Genomic DNA, 14,021 nt, shown 5'->3' on the forward strand with positions numbered 1-14,021 from the left:
CCCTGCTCTGTGAGTGACAGGGGGCAGGGCCCCAACCCCCTGATCAGCCCTGCTCTGTGCGTTGACAGGGGGTGGCGCCGCAACCTCCCCATCGACCCTGCCTTGAGTGTGACAGGGGGTGGTGCCCCAACCCCCCAATCGGCCCTACCCTGAGTGTGACTGAGGGTGGCATCGCAACCTCCCGATCCACCCTGCTCTGTGCATGACGAGGCAGCGCCCCAACTCCCCAATCGGCCCTGCTCTGAGCCTGACCAGGGGCTGCACTTAGGGATTGGGCGTGCCCTCTGCCACCTGGGAGCAGGCCTAAGCCAGCAGGTCATTATCTCCCGAGGGGTCCCAGACTGCGAGAGGGCACAGGCCGGGCTGGGGGACCCCCCTCCCCCTGCCCCCCGAGTGCACAAATTTTTGTGCACTGGGCCTCTAGTCCTATATAATAAAAGGCTAATATGCAAATCGACAGAACAGAGGAACGACCAGTCACTATGATGCTCACTGGCCACCAGGGGGCAGATGCCTAATGCAGGAGCTGCCCCCTGGTGGTCAGTGCACTCCTACAGGGGAAGGGCCACTCAGCCAGAAGTGGGCTCACCTGGGGAGCGGGCCTAAGCCTTCAGTCGGACATCCCCCGAGGGCTCCGGGACTGTGAGAGGGCACAGGCCGGGCTGAGGGACCCACAGAGTGCATGAATTTCATGCAACTGGCCTCTAGTCAGATAGAAGAAAGAATATATAAAAATAACCAATAAGATTCAGTGCTGGAAAGGGAGTGAGCAAAAAGCCATCATATTCCCTACTGGGGAAGTATTGATAGATTGTAAGAAAATAACCTGAGAATAGCTATTAAAATGTACAATATCTGTTGCCTATCAATCTCTCCTTAAGAATCTATCTTACAGAAATAAAATCACCAGTTATGTAAGGATATATGTATAGTTTTTTTTAAAAAAAAATTAAAGCCTGATTTATAAGAACACATTCATTGAAAACAACCTAAATGTCTTTCAGTTTGGGAACTCATTGAAGCAATTATATTAATCCAAACAATGGGATATTATGCAGCTACTTTTAAAAAGGAGTATGATTTGTAACATAAGAGAATAGTTTCATGACCTTGGGATGGACATTTTTAAAAATAGGATGTAGAAGCACTAAGCTTAAAGCAAACAGATTGGCATATTCATTAAAACAAGAATTTCTGTCCATCAGAGGGCCTCAATAAGAGACTGAAAAAGGACATCATAGATTGGGAAGTGACATGTGTATGTATGTTTAAAAAAATACCAAAAAGCTACTAGTTCCATGAAAACATAAAGTACTCATACAAATCAATACAAATCAATGAAAAAGAAGTCTAATTTGAACAAAATGAATGAAACCTTGAATAAATCTTTCACCAAAGAGGACATTAAGATGGCCAATAAAAATATGAAAAGATAATAAACATTGCAAAACCATCAAAATATTAAAATTTAAACCATTAAACAAAACAGCTACACACCCATTGTAATGGCAACAACCAAAATAAAACAAAACTGAACATACTAAATACTAATGAAAATTTGGTGTCATTGGAATTTTTATACACTATTTATGGGAGTGAAAACCTACGCAACTTCTTTGAAAAACCATTGGCAGAATATACTAAAACAAAAATTATGAATTATGCATTATGCATGACACATATATTTCACCTTTGGGTATATTCCCAACAACAAAACTTACTTATATTGCCCGGCCGGCATGACTCAGTGGTTGAGGGTCAACCTGTGAACCAGAAGGTCATGGTTAGAGTCCCGGTCAGGGCATATGCCCAGGTTGTGGGCTTGATCTCCAGTGTGGGGCATGCAGGAGGCAGCCGATCAATGGTTCTCTCTCATCATTAATGTTCTATCTCTCTCTCCCTCTCCCTTCCTCTCTGAAATCAGTAAAAATATATTTAAAGAGAAACTTAACTTGCATCAGAGATAGGAACAATAATTGAAGCATTTCCCATAATAGCCAAAATTACAAAAAACCTTCATATCCATCAACAGTAAAACTGATTAAAAAAATATATGGCTATATTCATAGAAATGAATGCTATACAGCAACAAAAATAAATGAACTACTGCTACATTAAATAATATGCATGGATTCTACTGACAAAATGTCAGTGAAAGAAACCAAACCCTACAGGTACATATTCTATGATTCTATTTATATTAGGGTTAAGAGAAAATAAAAACAATTTATGGTGATAGAAGATAAAACTGGTAATCTCTATGGGGAACCAATGACTCGGACTAGGCAACAGGGAAGCTTCTGAAATTCTCATAATGCCTGTATCTTGTTTTCTATGACAAATATATCTGTTGTTCAATTTATAGTTCATATATTTTCTTTATGTATATTTCCATATGAAATTCCATTAAAAAATAAGCATACATTAAAATTATATGTACATGATGGGGCAAAAGTAGGTTTACAGTTTATATTGAAAATAATACAAAAACTAATAAAACTACAAGAATAAAGTTGTATTATTATTATTAAAGTAGGTTTAGAGTTATTTGTATGGAAAATAATACAAAAATTAATTAATAATAACACAAGAATAAACTTGTATTAAACTTACAACTGTAGACCTCCTTTGCCCCACCCTGTATGTTCAAATATACCTATGAAATATTTTTATATGGAACAAGCAAATTGTAGGTTAATGTTTATAGTATCTCATTAAAAAAATAAACTCTATAGGACTGTATGTACTGTTTGTATAAGCAACCATAGAAAAACACATGTATGAACACACAAAAGGTAAACGATGACATTTTAAAAATGAAGCAAGGTTTTGTGAACTTCTAAAATGGTTAAGTTTTGAAAGACTGAGAGTATAGGAAGCTAGAAATGCTGCTCATTATTTTATTCTATTACAAATATCTTCAAAAGTTCGTTTGAAATCTTCCTGGAAACTCTCCCGTGTAGATTATCAAGCAAAACAGAAAAGAAACCATTACAATCTTTCTTATCCAAAATTTTACTGTTGCATTTATTTCAACAAATATAAAAGATAGACTTCTTAGCATTTTCTTAGTAGAAAACTTTGAGATTAGAGAGGCTAGAATACCTCTCTCTAGATGAGCCAGTTACTTCTAGGTGACTGCTTAAATGGACCACAGAGATTTCAGATGTTGTTCATTCAGGGTATTGTTTCAAGTAAAAGAATTCCATGGACCTGAGCTCAGCTTTCAGTTATTCTATATCAGAAAGTATTTGTGACTAGAAAAATAGTAGACATTCAAATAATATTATGTCAAAAAGTTTCTGATTATCAACTAAAGTCATTTATTTTATGAACTGCTGAACTAGAATATGAATAATAATATGATTAACTGAAGCTCTACTACTTTAATTATGAATAGATCATGGCTTCCTAGAAGCTCTCAAATATGGCACATCTCTATTATATTAAAAGTAATCATTTCATGTTTCATGTAGTTTCATTTAGCTGATAATGATGAAAAATATTTTAGATGTATGTTTTATGCACTGTCATCACTTTTACATAAATATATCATTGATTACAAGAGAGAAATTTCATGAATCTACATGGCTATCAGTGGGTTTTCTCTTAATGCATATATTTTAGAAAACAGAGTTGAAAATAAATGTATTTTAGGGATACAGAGTATTTTTTCACCTAGGAAACTGGAAGTGTAATTGATATATTTAGATTCTTGTCGTGGACTTTGAAAAAAATTTAAGAAGCATTTTCTACACAATCAAGGATAATTTGAATCACTATACTTTCCCATCTTTTTTCTGAATATTTTAAAGGAGTTTCTTTGAAATTTTTGCTATTAGAATGATTAAATTTAAGTATTCTCTTCTGGTAGGTCCTCAGCCTAGGAGTGTTTTAGAAGAGGGAACGTTGCCTTCACATTGAAAATCTATTGACAGTAGAGCTAAAACCTAGGTGTTAGACTTTTCTGTTCACTATCTGAATATGTTCCAATATCTCATGCTGCTCAAGATCAATTTCCTAGGTTGATTCTTATAATGAGATTAATTTTCCTCATTCTGGTTGTTACCCTAATGCTGATTGCCAGAGGTAGAGGCTCTCACTAGTCCTTATAAGGATCTATATCAGAAGCACCGTTTTTGTGGGTTTTTTTGTTTGTTTGTTTTTTGTTCATATAAACTCAACACATACCCATATACTACAAGGGACAAGTACACAGATTTTCTATAAGCATCATCATCATAAATAAAAGTAGCAAGTGAATGAGTTTCTTTAAATGGTTTCTTAGCTCCTCTGATAATGAGCCAAACAGGAAGCCCACCCCATTTTCTCTATAATTCTCTTGTAGCCCCTACCATCTCAGTTCCCATTTGACTGTAGCCTTGTGTGATCCTGATGAAAGGCCATGTCCTTGTGGATTATAATACTAACGCATGTGTAGTTCATGAATGACCTTTATAGAATGGCCTTGATACACTTCATTTTATTGCAGAAATTAGGTAAATACATATAGATAAAGAGAGAAAAACATTATGAAAGAATTACAAGTGTAGCAGAGACCACTGATGTCTCATATATCCCCTTGGCACACACCATTCTCATATGTACCCACAGCTTCTTGCATCAAGCACAGGCCACCTTCTGCCTGAGGTCATTCTCTGGCCTTTGAAGTATATTAGACCTATAGTTAGAGCAGGCCATCCACACCACGAAGATAATGCCTAGGGAGCAGTCTACAACCAATGACAAAGGGGAGTTGGTGGATAGATACTCCAGCTTCTTGCCACAAGATGGAATAACCCAGGCAAATATTCTTCACCATCTCCCAGAGGTCCCCAGCAAGATTGGTTGATACCCAGTGCTCCACAGCGGAAACTGTTCAGTAACATATTAGTTTCCTTTCTTTGCCTCCATTATTTCCCCATTTCCCTACAAGCAGTTTCACCTCCCAAATTAATTATTTGCTGTTCAGTTATTGTCTTAGGATCTGCTGCTAGTTATAGCTCCGCAACTAAATTTCTTTGTGACCTAGAGGGATTTCTGGGTGTTATTTATTTATTTATTTAAAGACTGGAATACAGGCAGTCCTCGGGTTATGTCGGACTCGATGTATGTCGCCATCTCTCATTTATTTATTTTAAAAAAGTTCCGTCATTTCAATGTATGTACATATGTGCTTTATGTTTTTTATTATTTAGTTACCACAAGTAAAGGTCAGGAATTGTTATCTTTCTTTTATTTATTTTTTTTACTGTTTCACCTCATTACTGCTGTGTATGTGCTCCATGTGAGTGACGTAGGTGCTTATGTAGGTGGGTTCTGACTTACAGTGAAATCACCTTACGTTGCGCCGTAGGAACGGATCTCCGACACAACCCTGGCTAGGACCTACTATAGTCTACTTAGTAACTAATGTCACAAAGAGTTCTAAAACTATAACTATTGGGAGACCCAGTATTTTCTAAAAATAATCAAATACATAACCTTATTAGATAATTAAGGAAGAGGAGTAAATCTTTCTTTGAGGTGCTGTTTTCAGAAGTACATAATATCAAGTAAAAGGCCAGTGTAGCTTGCAACATAAGGGCACATAACAGTTTATTCCTTCTTTCTTTGTTGTTTCTGGTTACTGCCAAATAAAGCTTATTATTCCAATAGCACTGGAAGAGGTGGAAGTGCTCAAGAAGCACGCTAGTTTCTGAATGAAAATTTCAGGCCAAATTGAAATCCCAAAAATGAGAGTTGCAAACAATAGTGCTCTTTTCAAAATGGTCTGTACGATTAAGAAATAAATTTGACGTGGGTGAAGTCACAAAAGAATTGTCAAATACACACATTTTTTTAACCTTAGAAAAAGGCTAAAAAGAATAAGCACCAGTTTCTTCTACAAATGTATTCATTATTTATTTATTTTTAATTTTTCAATTAAAGTTTATATTGAACAACATTCTGCATCAGCTTCAGATGGATAGAAGAGTGACCAGAATACCATGTACTTTAGAGTTATACCACTGCTGTCCCAAGCACCCACCTGGCCCCAACACAGTTATGAACAAAATAAACCAACAAAATAGAAACAGACTCATAAATAACTAGAACAGACCTACAGTGGTCAGAGGGGAAGGAGTCCAGGGATGGGTGAAAAAGGTAACGGGATTAAGAAGTATAAATTGGTAGTTACAGAAAAATCACAGAGATTTAGATTACAGCATGGGGAATATAGTCAAATTTGTTGGGGGCCAGATGTAAGCTGGCAAGGTCCTTGCACCTGTAGGGGCTAGCAAGGCTGGGATTCTCACCCACACAGTTTTCCCAGACTTGTTTGGATGGCGTTTATCAGTAGAATAAGAGCAACATTTGTAGAATGAGAACAGTCTCTCATAGCTTACTAAGAAGTCTGTAACTATTTACTGAGATATGCTGTACTGAGAACTTGTCCTTCTGCTGTGTCCCTCCCTTAGAGATTAAGAGGAACAAAGAATACATTCCTCTTGATAGACCTCCTATTCAGTGTGTTGTGTATCAATAAGATTGTGTGGCTAATAAACTCGCTTCAGTTCAACAAGAGAACTGGGGTCCTCCCGATCCCGCTTTCCTGTCTTTCTTTCTTTTCTCAATTCCCACCTCCCTGCCTCAGCCCGGCTCAACCCTGTCAGGCTGGCCCTGACAAAATTGATTCATCTTTTTTTAAAATATATTTTTATTGATTTTTTACAGAGAGGAAGGGAGAGGGATAGAGAGTTAGAAACATCAATGAGAAAGAAACATCGATCAGCTACCTCCTGCACACCCCCTGCTGGGGATGTGCCCGAAACCAAGGTACATGCCCTTGACCGGAATCGAACCTGGGACCCTTCAGTCCGCAGGCCGATGCTCTATCCACTGAGCCAAACCAGCCAGGGCAATTCATCTTTAAAACATGCCTAGGTTATTGTCCAAATCTGCTTCTTAACCACACTGAGCCTCATTTCCCCTGTATCTATGTGGCAGATTGTATTTCCAAAAATTACGCCCAGCCAGGAGGGCTCAGTAGTTGAGTGTCAAAGTATGGATCAGGAGGTCACAGTTCAGTTCCTGGTCAGGGCACATGCCCAGGTTGTGGGCTCAATCCCGAGTGTGGGGCATGCAGGAGGCAGCCGATCAATGATTCTCTCTCATCATTGATGTTTCTTTCTATCCCTCTTACTTCCTCTCTGAAATAAATAAAAATATATTTTTTAAAAAATTACAACAGCGATAATTTGGTCTCTACATGCTCTACCCAAACCTTGGCACTTCCCAGTCAAGAAGTCTATTCTCTTTTCCCTTGGAACTGGGGAGGCCTTGGTGATTGTCTTGATGAATGTAATGTGGCTGAAGTATGCTTGATGACTTCCAATCATAGGTCATAAAAGGTGCTAAAGCTTCTGCATGGTTGTCTCTTTGAGACACTCACTATTGGAGCCCAGCCCCCATGCTGTGAGGAAACCAAGCAGCAACATGGAACAGTTATGTATAGGTGTTTTGATCACAAACCCAGTAAAAGTCCCAACTAACAGACAGTGTCAAACATCAGACATATAAGTGAGGAGGGAATGAGTCTTATGATTCTAGCCCTCAGCCTTTGAGTCGCTTCCTATAATATCATGTGGGATTCAGGAACAAAATAAATGCTGTCATTGTTTTAATCCACTACATTTTTTCATGTAATCATTTTTTTAATTTTTTAATTATAGTTGACATTCAATATTATATTAGTTTCACTGGTTGTACATTTATATAATTACGAAGTCATCCTTCAGATATTTCAAGTACCCACCTGGTACCATACATAGAAATTACAACTATATTCCCTATGCTATACGTTATATCCCCATGACTATTCTGTAACTACCAATTTGTACTTGTTAATCCCTTACCCTTTTCTACCCAGCCCCCCAACCATTGGTTTGTTTTCTGTATCTATGAGTTTGTTTCTGTTTTGTTTGTTTGTTTATTTGTGTCTTTTCTTAAGATTCTACATACAAGTGAAGTCATATACTATTCGTCTTTCTCTGTGTGACTTATTTCACTTAGCATAATACCGTCTAGGTCCATCCATACTGTCGCAAATTGTAAGATTTCATTCTTTTTATGTTAAGTCAGTACATTTTGAGGTGGTTTTTTTATGTTGCAAAATATTACTAGAACAATTGGTAAGGTTGAAACATTATGCACCAGAAATGTGAGGGTTAATGAAATAATGTATGTGAGAGCAGTTTGTTAGCTGTGAAATGCAACAAATATAAGGACTTGTCATTTAGCTCATGTCTATATGTAACTTACAATACATAGGACATATAAGGCACACACATAAATTTTTGATAAGTGCCCTATGAATAGTTTAAAAAGGTACAATAAAAAACTAAATGAGAAGAGACAAATTATGTACAAGACAAATATTAGGTATGAGAATTTTTACAATCAACTTATATTTCTCTCCATTGTGTACATATATTTGGATTTGTATTCAAGTTGTCTATCTATACATGATCTAAACTGAATAAATTTGATGTGTGACAAGAAGTTAAGTATTTCAGACACTAGGAGTATCCTCTGCAAATACCTAGACAACTTACCTAGTACTATGGTTTCAAATAGTGATTTTCAAACTATAACATTTTCCACGAAATCTCCACTTGTGATTGAACTGCTTATACTATTTGCCCATTTAGATACTTAAAAGCCATTTCAAAATCTTGAGTGCCCCCTCTTACACATCAATAATTTTCTCTTTGCCCATCTCAGTTAATAGCTCCATCTTTCACCTCTTTGCTTAGGCCTAAAACCTAGGTGTCATCAATTTTTCTGTAACACTACATATCAATCCTCCTCTCACATGTCACATCAATATATTAGCAAATGCTGTGAATTTATATATATATATATATATATATATATATATATATATATATATATATAATGTTGCAAAATATTACTGGAACAATTGGTAAGGTTGAAACATTATATATATACATACCATGGGTGGTGTTCATCACGACCACAACCGCCACAACCAAGCGGAAGGAAGTCAGTCCTGCAGGGGTTGTCTTGGCAATGGCTGCGCCCTCCCCTGAGCTGTTTCCCAGAGCTGTTTCCTGTAAGGGCGGGGTTTGAGGCAGGAACCCACCCTGGGAGAGTGGAGGCATCTCTTTCTAAAGTGTGCCACGCCAGCATGGCTAGGGGTGAACCTGAGTGGCTTTCTGGATCTTCTATCACTTTACTTGCCCTAAGTCATCTTCTGTCATCTGATCACTGCAATTAGCTTTAGAGTTGTTATCTATGCTTCTGCTCTTACTCCACTGCATATATCTTTCAAACCATAACCAGAGTTATATTTTTAAAATATTTAGCAGATCACATCACGTTCATTCTTAATTTTTCCAAGGGCTTCTTGTAGGCACTTGGATCAAAGTCCTATTTATTTGAGCCTATTTCCTACCACTCCCTTCCCTCATTTACTCTGTTCCAGCTATAGCCATGCCTCATAAAATATTACACTCTCAAATTTGCCTTATAATGTGATTTGCCTTATAATGACCTAAATCATCAGAAAGGCACAGATTATTTTCCATATTGAGAGTGAGGCAAATATTTCCAATACCTCATTCCAGCCTGCTTTGTTTATTTCATTTTAAGTGTGATTAGTTATATGCGTGCAATAATATATGCTGGGCACTGTGCTAAGTGCTAAAATACAGTGGCAAGTAAATATTCCTGTCCTAATGGAATGTCAATCTTTTTCGAGAGGTGGAAAAGCATTGATCAAATAATCACACAAGCATCTAAACTTGCAGCTGTGTCAAGGTGAGATAAATGTTGCTTCAGTGCCTATAATAGCAGCTCCTAAATTCTTCGGGAAGGGTAGGAAGGGCTTATTTGAGGAAGAAATTATACATTTGAGCTCTGTAAATAAGAGAGAAAATTTTAAGTATCTTCCTTTTGAAGTTCTTTCTATGTAGCCAATGGCCTATTCATGGTCCCCCTCTGAATATAAAATAAACATTCCAATGTTAATAGTCCAAAACATGGCTCTTCATCTCTTCTACCCACTTCCACCAGATCTGCTCTTCTAAGTGCCTTCTCCATCACTGTGAATATCCACACCAATATTCCAGTTTCTCAGGCCACAAGTTTTAATGTCATTCATTTATCCTCATTTTCTCTCACACTTTACCTTTAAAATGTCCATATCCAACTACATCTCCCCAGCAGCAAAGCTGCTTCCTTGGTTTAAGCCACCGCCATCACTATGCTACTTTATTTCATATCCTCCTATGTTTTTGGAGTTCTGACACAGTAATGAGTCATAAAATTAATATATTTAGTGTCTTGTAAACAGCAGTAAAACAGGCATAGAAAATAATCAAATAGAAAAGATTGAACTGCATAATATATACAAAGAGTAAACATCCTTTGTCAAAATTTACTTCAGTTTATTTATACATATGTATGCATATATATATACATATGTCTATCTGTATATGTGTATGTATGTGTGTATATGTGTATATATGTGTGTATGTGTATACGCTGAGTCTCAATGAAAATTTTTCTCAATGTGTATCAATCTAAAAAAAATGTTAAGTATTGAGGAATCTCACTGCTTCATCTTTTAGCCTTACTATAGACTATTCTCAAAACATCAGAAGGATGTAATCTAAAAATAATATACTTTAATTGATTAATTAGTTAATTAAGAATGAGGGAGATAAAATACTTCCCTATTCAAATATTTAATGGCTTTCATTTTAAGTAAAAGTCAAATGTAAATCCATACATGGCCTGTAAGAGTCAGATATTCAGCTCTTGCCTTCTCCCTAGTCTCCTACTACTCTCATTCTTGCTCACCCAACCCAGTTATTCTTGCTGTTTTTAAAACATTCTCAGCACATACTAACCTCAGGACTTTTGCACTTGCTATTTTACCTGCCTGAAAGACACTCCACTTATCTATCTATATCTATATAATAAAGAGCCAGGGTCCTAATGACCATTACCACCGAAGGCTTGACCAGACTGGAAGTCAGTACTGGGTTGCCATGGTGATCCAGCACTGACTGGGGCCACTGTGGGAACCCCAACCCAGCACTGACTGCCTAGGGGGCTGCGGATCAGGCCCACAGAGAGGCCTGCAGAGAGAGAGGCAGGTTCTGATCCGTAGCCTCCGTGGCAGCCATTGATCAGAACTTGACTTTCTTTCTCTTCCAGCCTGGCCAACAACCCCGTTTCCATTTCTCTCCAGGCCTCCATTAGGGCTGCTGATCAGCCCCACCTTTCTGATCAGGCCCCGTTGATAGGCCCAGAGACACTGACTGGCATAGAAACTGACCAATCAGAACCAAATTGGCCAGCAGAGGAGGGCTGTTGGGGGCTAGATCAGGCCTGTAGGGAATGGCAGTTGGGGGCAAGATCAGACAGGCAGGGGAGGGCAGTTAGGGGCGATCAGGCAGGCAGAGGCAGTTGGGGGTGATCAGACTGGTGGGGGAGAGCAGTTAGGGGCAAGATCAGGCCGGCAAGGGAGGGCCATTTGGGGTGAGATCAGGCTGGCAAGGGAGGGAACTTAGGGGTGATCAGGCAGGCAGAGGCAGTTAGGGGTGATCAGGCAGGCAGGCAGAGAGGTTAGGGGTGATCAGGCAGGCAGTCAAAGGGGTTAGGGGCAATCAGGCAGGCAGACAGGTGATTGGTTAGGAGCCAGCGGTCCCAGATTGTGAGAGGGGTGTCCGACTGGTGGTCAGACATTCCCTGAGGGGTCCCTAATTGGACTGGGTGCAGGCTGGGCTGAGGAACCCCCCCCCCTTCATGCATGACTTTCGTGCACCAGGCCTCTAGTATATATATAAAAGCCTAAGTGATGGGCCAACTGGCCGACTGACCAACCAGCAGCTATGATGTGAACTAACCACCAGTGGTCAGACGCTCAACGCAGGAGCTGCCGAGTGACAGCAACTTTACAGAGTGCCCTTTCACACTCGGGGACTCCTCAGGGGATGTCGGACTACTGGTTTCGGCCCAATCCCTGCAGGCCAGGCAGAGGGACCTGACCTGTTGGAGGGACCCCGCTCACTCCACAGATGCCCTTTAAGCCCTGGCACTGCCCCAGGTATGGCCAGTCAGGGAGGGACCATGGGAGGTTGGCTCCAGGGCATGTCCAGCCCATCTCACCCAGTTTTGGCCTGCTGGCCACCTTCTAATTAATTTCCTTTCAATGTGCACAAATCCCTGCACCAGGCCTCTAGTCTATATATATAAAAGGTTAAGTGACCAACCATACGTATGTCTGACCATCTGACTGACCAACCGGCTGGCACATATGATGCACACTGGCAATTTAAAAATAAATGTGACTCCCACATGCATGATACATATAAAGATCTCCTGGCGCCAATCGCACGCATGTGTTTCGATCTGTCATTGTCGATCATGAATTTGGTTGTTTTTGTTGACATTCTGAAGCTGAAAGAAAGTGGTGCCATTGACAAAATATGTCTGAAGACCAACTATTGGCACAACATACACCTGAAACTGAAAGAAGCCGGTGTCCCTGTCTGACACTGGCCTCCCATTTAAATTAATTCAGAGACAGTTTTCCGTGATGCCAGCATTTGCGATGACTATTAATAAATCACAAGGACAAACTCTAGACCACTGGTTCTCAACCTTCCTAATGCCATGACCCTTTAATACAGTTCCTCATGTTATGTTGACCCCCAACCATAAAATTATTTTCGTTGCTACTTCATAACTATAATTTTGCTACTGTTATGAATCGTAATGTAAATATATGAGATGTAGGATGTATTTAGGCGACCCTGTGAAAGAGTCATTCGACCCCCAAAGGGGTCTCGACCCACAGGTTGAGAACCGCTGCTCTAGACAGAGTAGGAATATTCCCATCTGAACCCGTTTTCGGACATGGTCAGTTATATGCTGCTTTCTCTCAAGTTTGAAGAGCGTGTGATGTTAAAGTTAAAGTTGTAAATACTTCAGCACAAGGGAAATTAGTCAAGCACTCTGAAAGTGTTTTTACTCTTAATGTGGTATACAAGGAGATATTTGAATAAGTTTAATCAATTTATCAGTCATTGTTTTTATCAATGTTGTTTTATGTCATGTTTTTGTTGTTTTTATATCATGTCTTTTTTGTTCTTATATCATGTCTTTTTTGTTCTTATATCATGTTGTTATTGTTTATTTATTAATCAATTTATATATTATTTTCATATACATTTTACTAATTTTCTTTCATCTCTGACACTTCTATTATAGAGAAAGGGTGAATAGTGATATTAAAATATTTATTCTAATTAATTTCCTTTCAATGTGCATGAATCTGTGCACTGGGCCACTAGTATAAAATAACATCATGACTCGGTCCCTCAACTCCTTCAGATGTTTGCTCACTTTCTCATTGATGCCATCTGTGACCTGCCTACTTAAAATTACTATCACCCATCATCAGTGTATAATAGTCCCTATCCTCTTGCCTATTTTATGTTTCTCCATAAAACTTATATCCTTTGACATACTATACATTTTATTTAATCTGATTATTTTCTGTCTTCCTTGACTCCTGATAAAATGTGAACTCTATGAGAGTAATAAAGGTAATAGTATTCCTTTAGGTAATCAATAGATAATAAACTGTTAAATGGATGAATGGTTGTGTGGATGAATGGATGGATGTATGGATGGATTGTTGGACAATGGATGAATGAATGAATGAATGAATGGAAAAGTGTTTCAAGGATTAGGAATTATATAAAAAATGTCTCTCTGGCTGGAGAATGAGACAGAGGATGGAACATGGCCTGGATCATGACTGTAGGACAGAATAAAAGGAAGCCAATGTAGCAGAGAGGAGGTAATGAGGTAATGATTGAGATAGAGTTGTGTCCAGAGAGGTATTCAAGAGCCAACCAAAAGGGACCAATGCCCAAAATTATGGAAGTTACTCTAGATCCTAAAAGTACTAGAAAACAATTGAAGGCTTTTACATTAAG

This window comes from Myotis lucifugus, unplaced genomic scaffold (genome assembly GCF_000147115.1).
Source record: "Myotis lucifugus unplaced genomic scaffold, Myoluc2.0 scaffold_20, whole genome shotgun sequence".
Lineage (NCBI taxonomy): Eukaryota > Metazoa > Chordata > Mammalia > Chiroptera > Vespertilionidae > Myotis > Myotis lucifugus.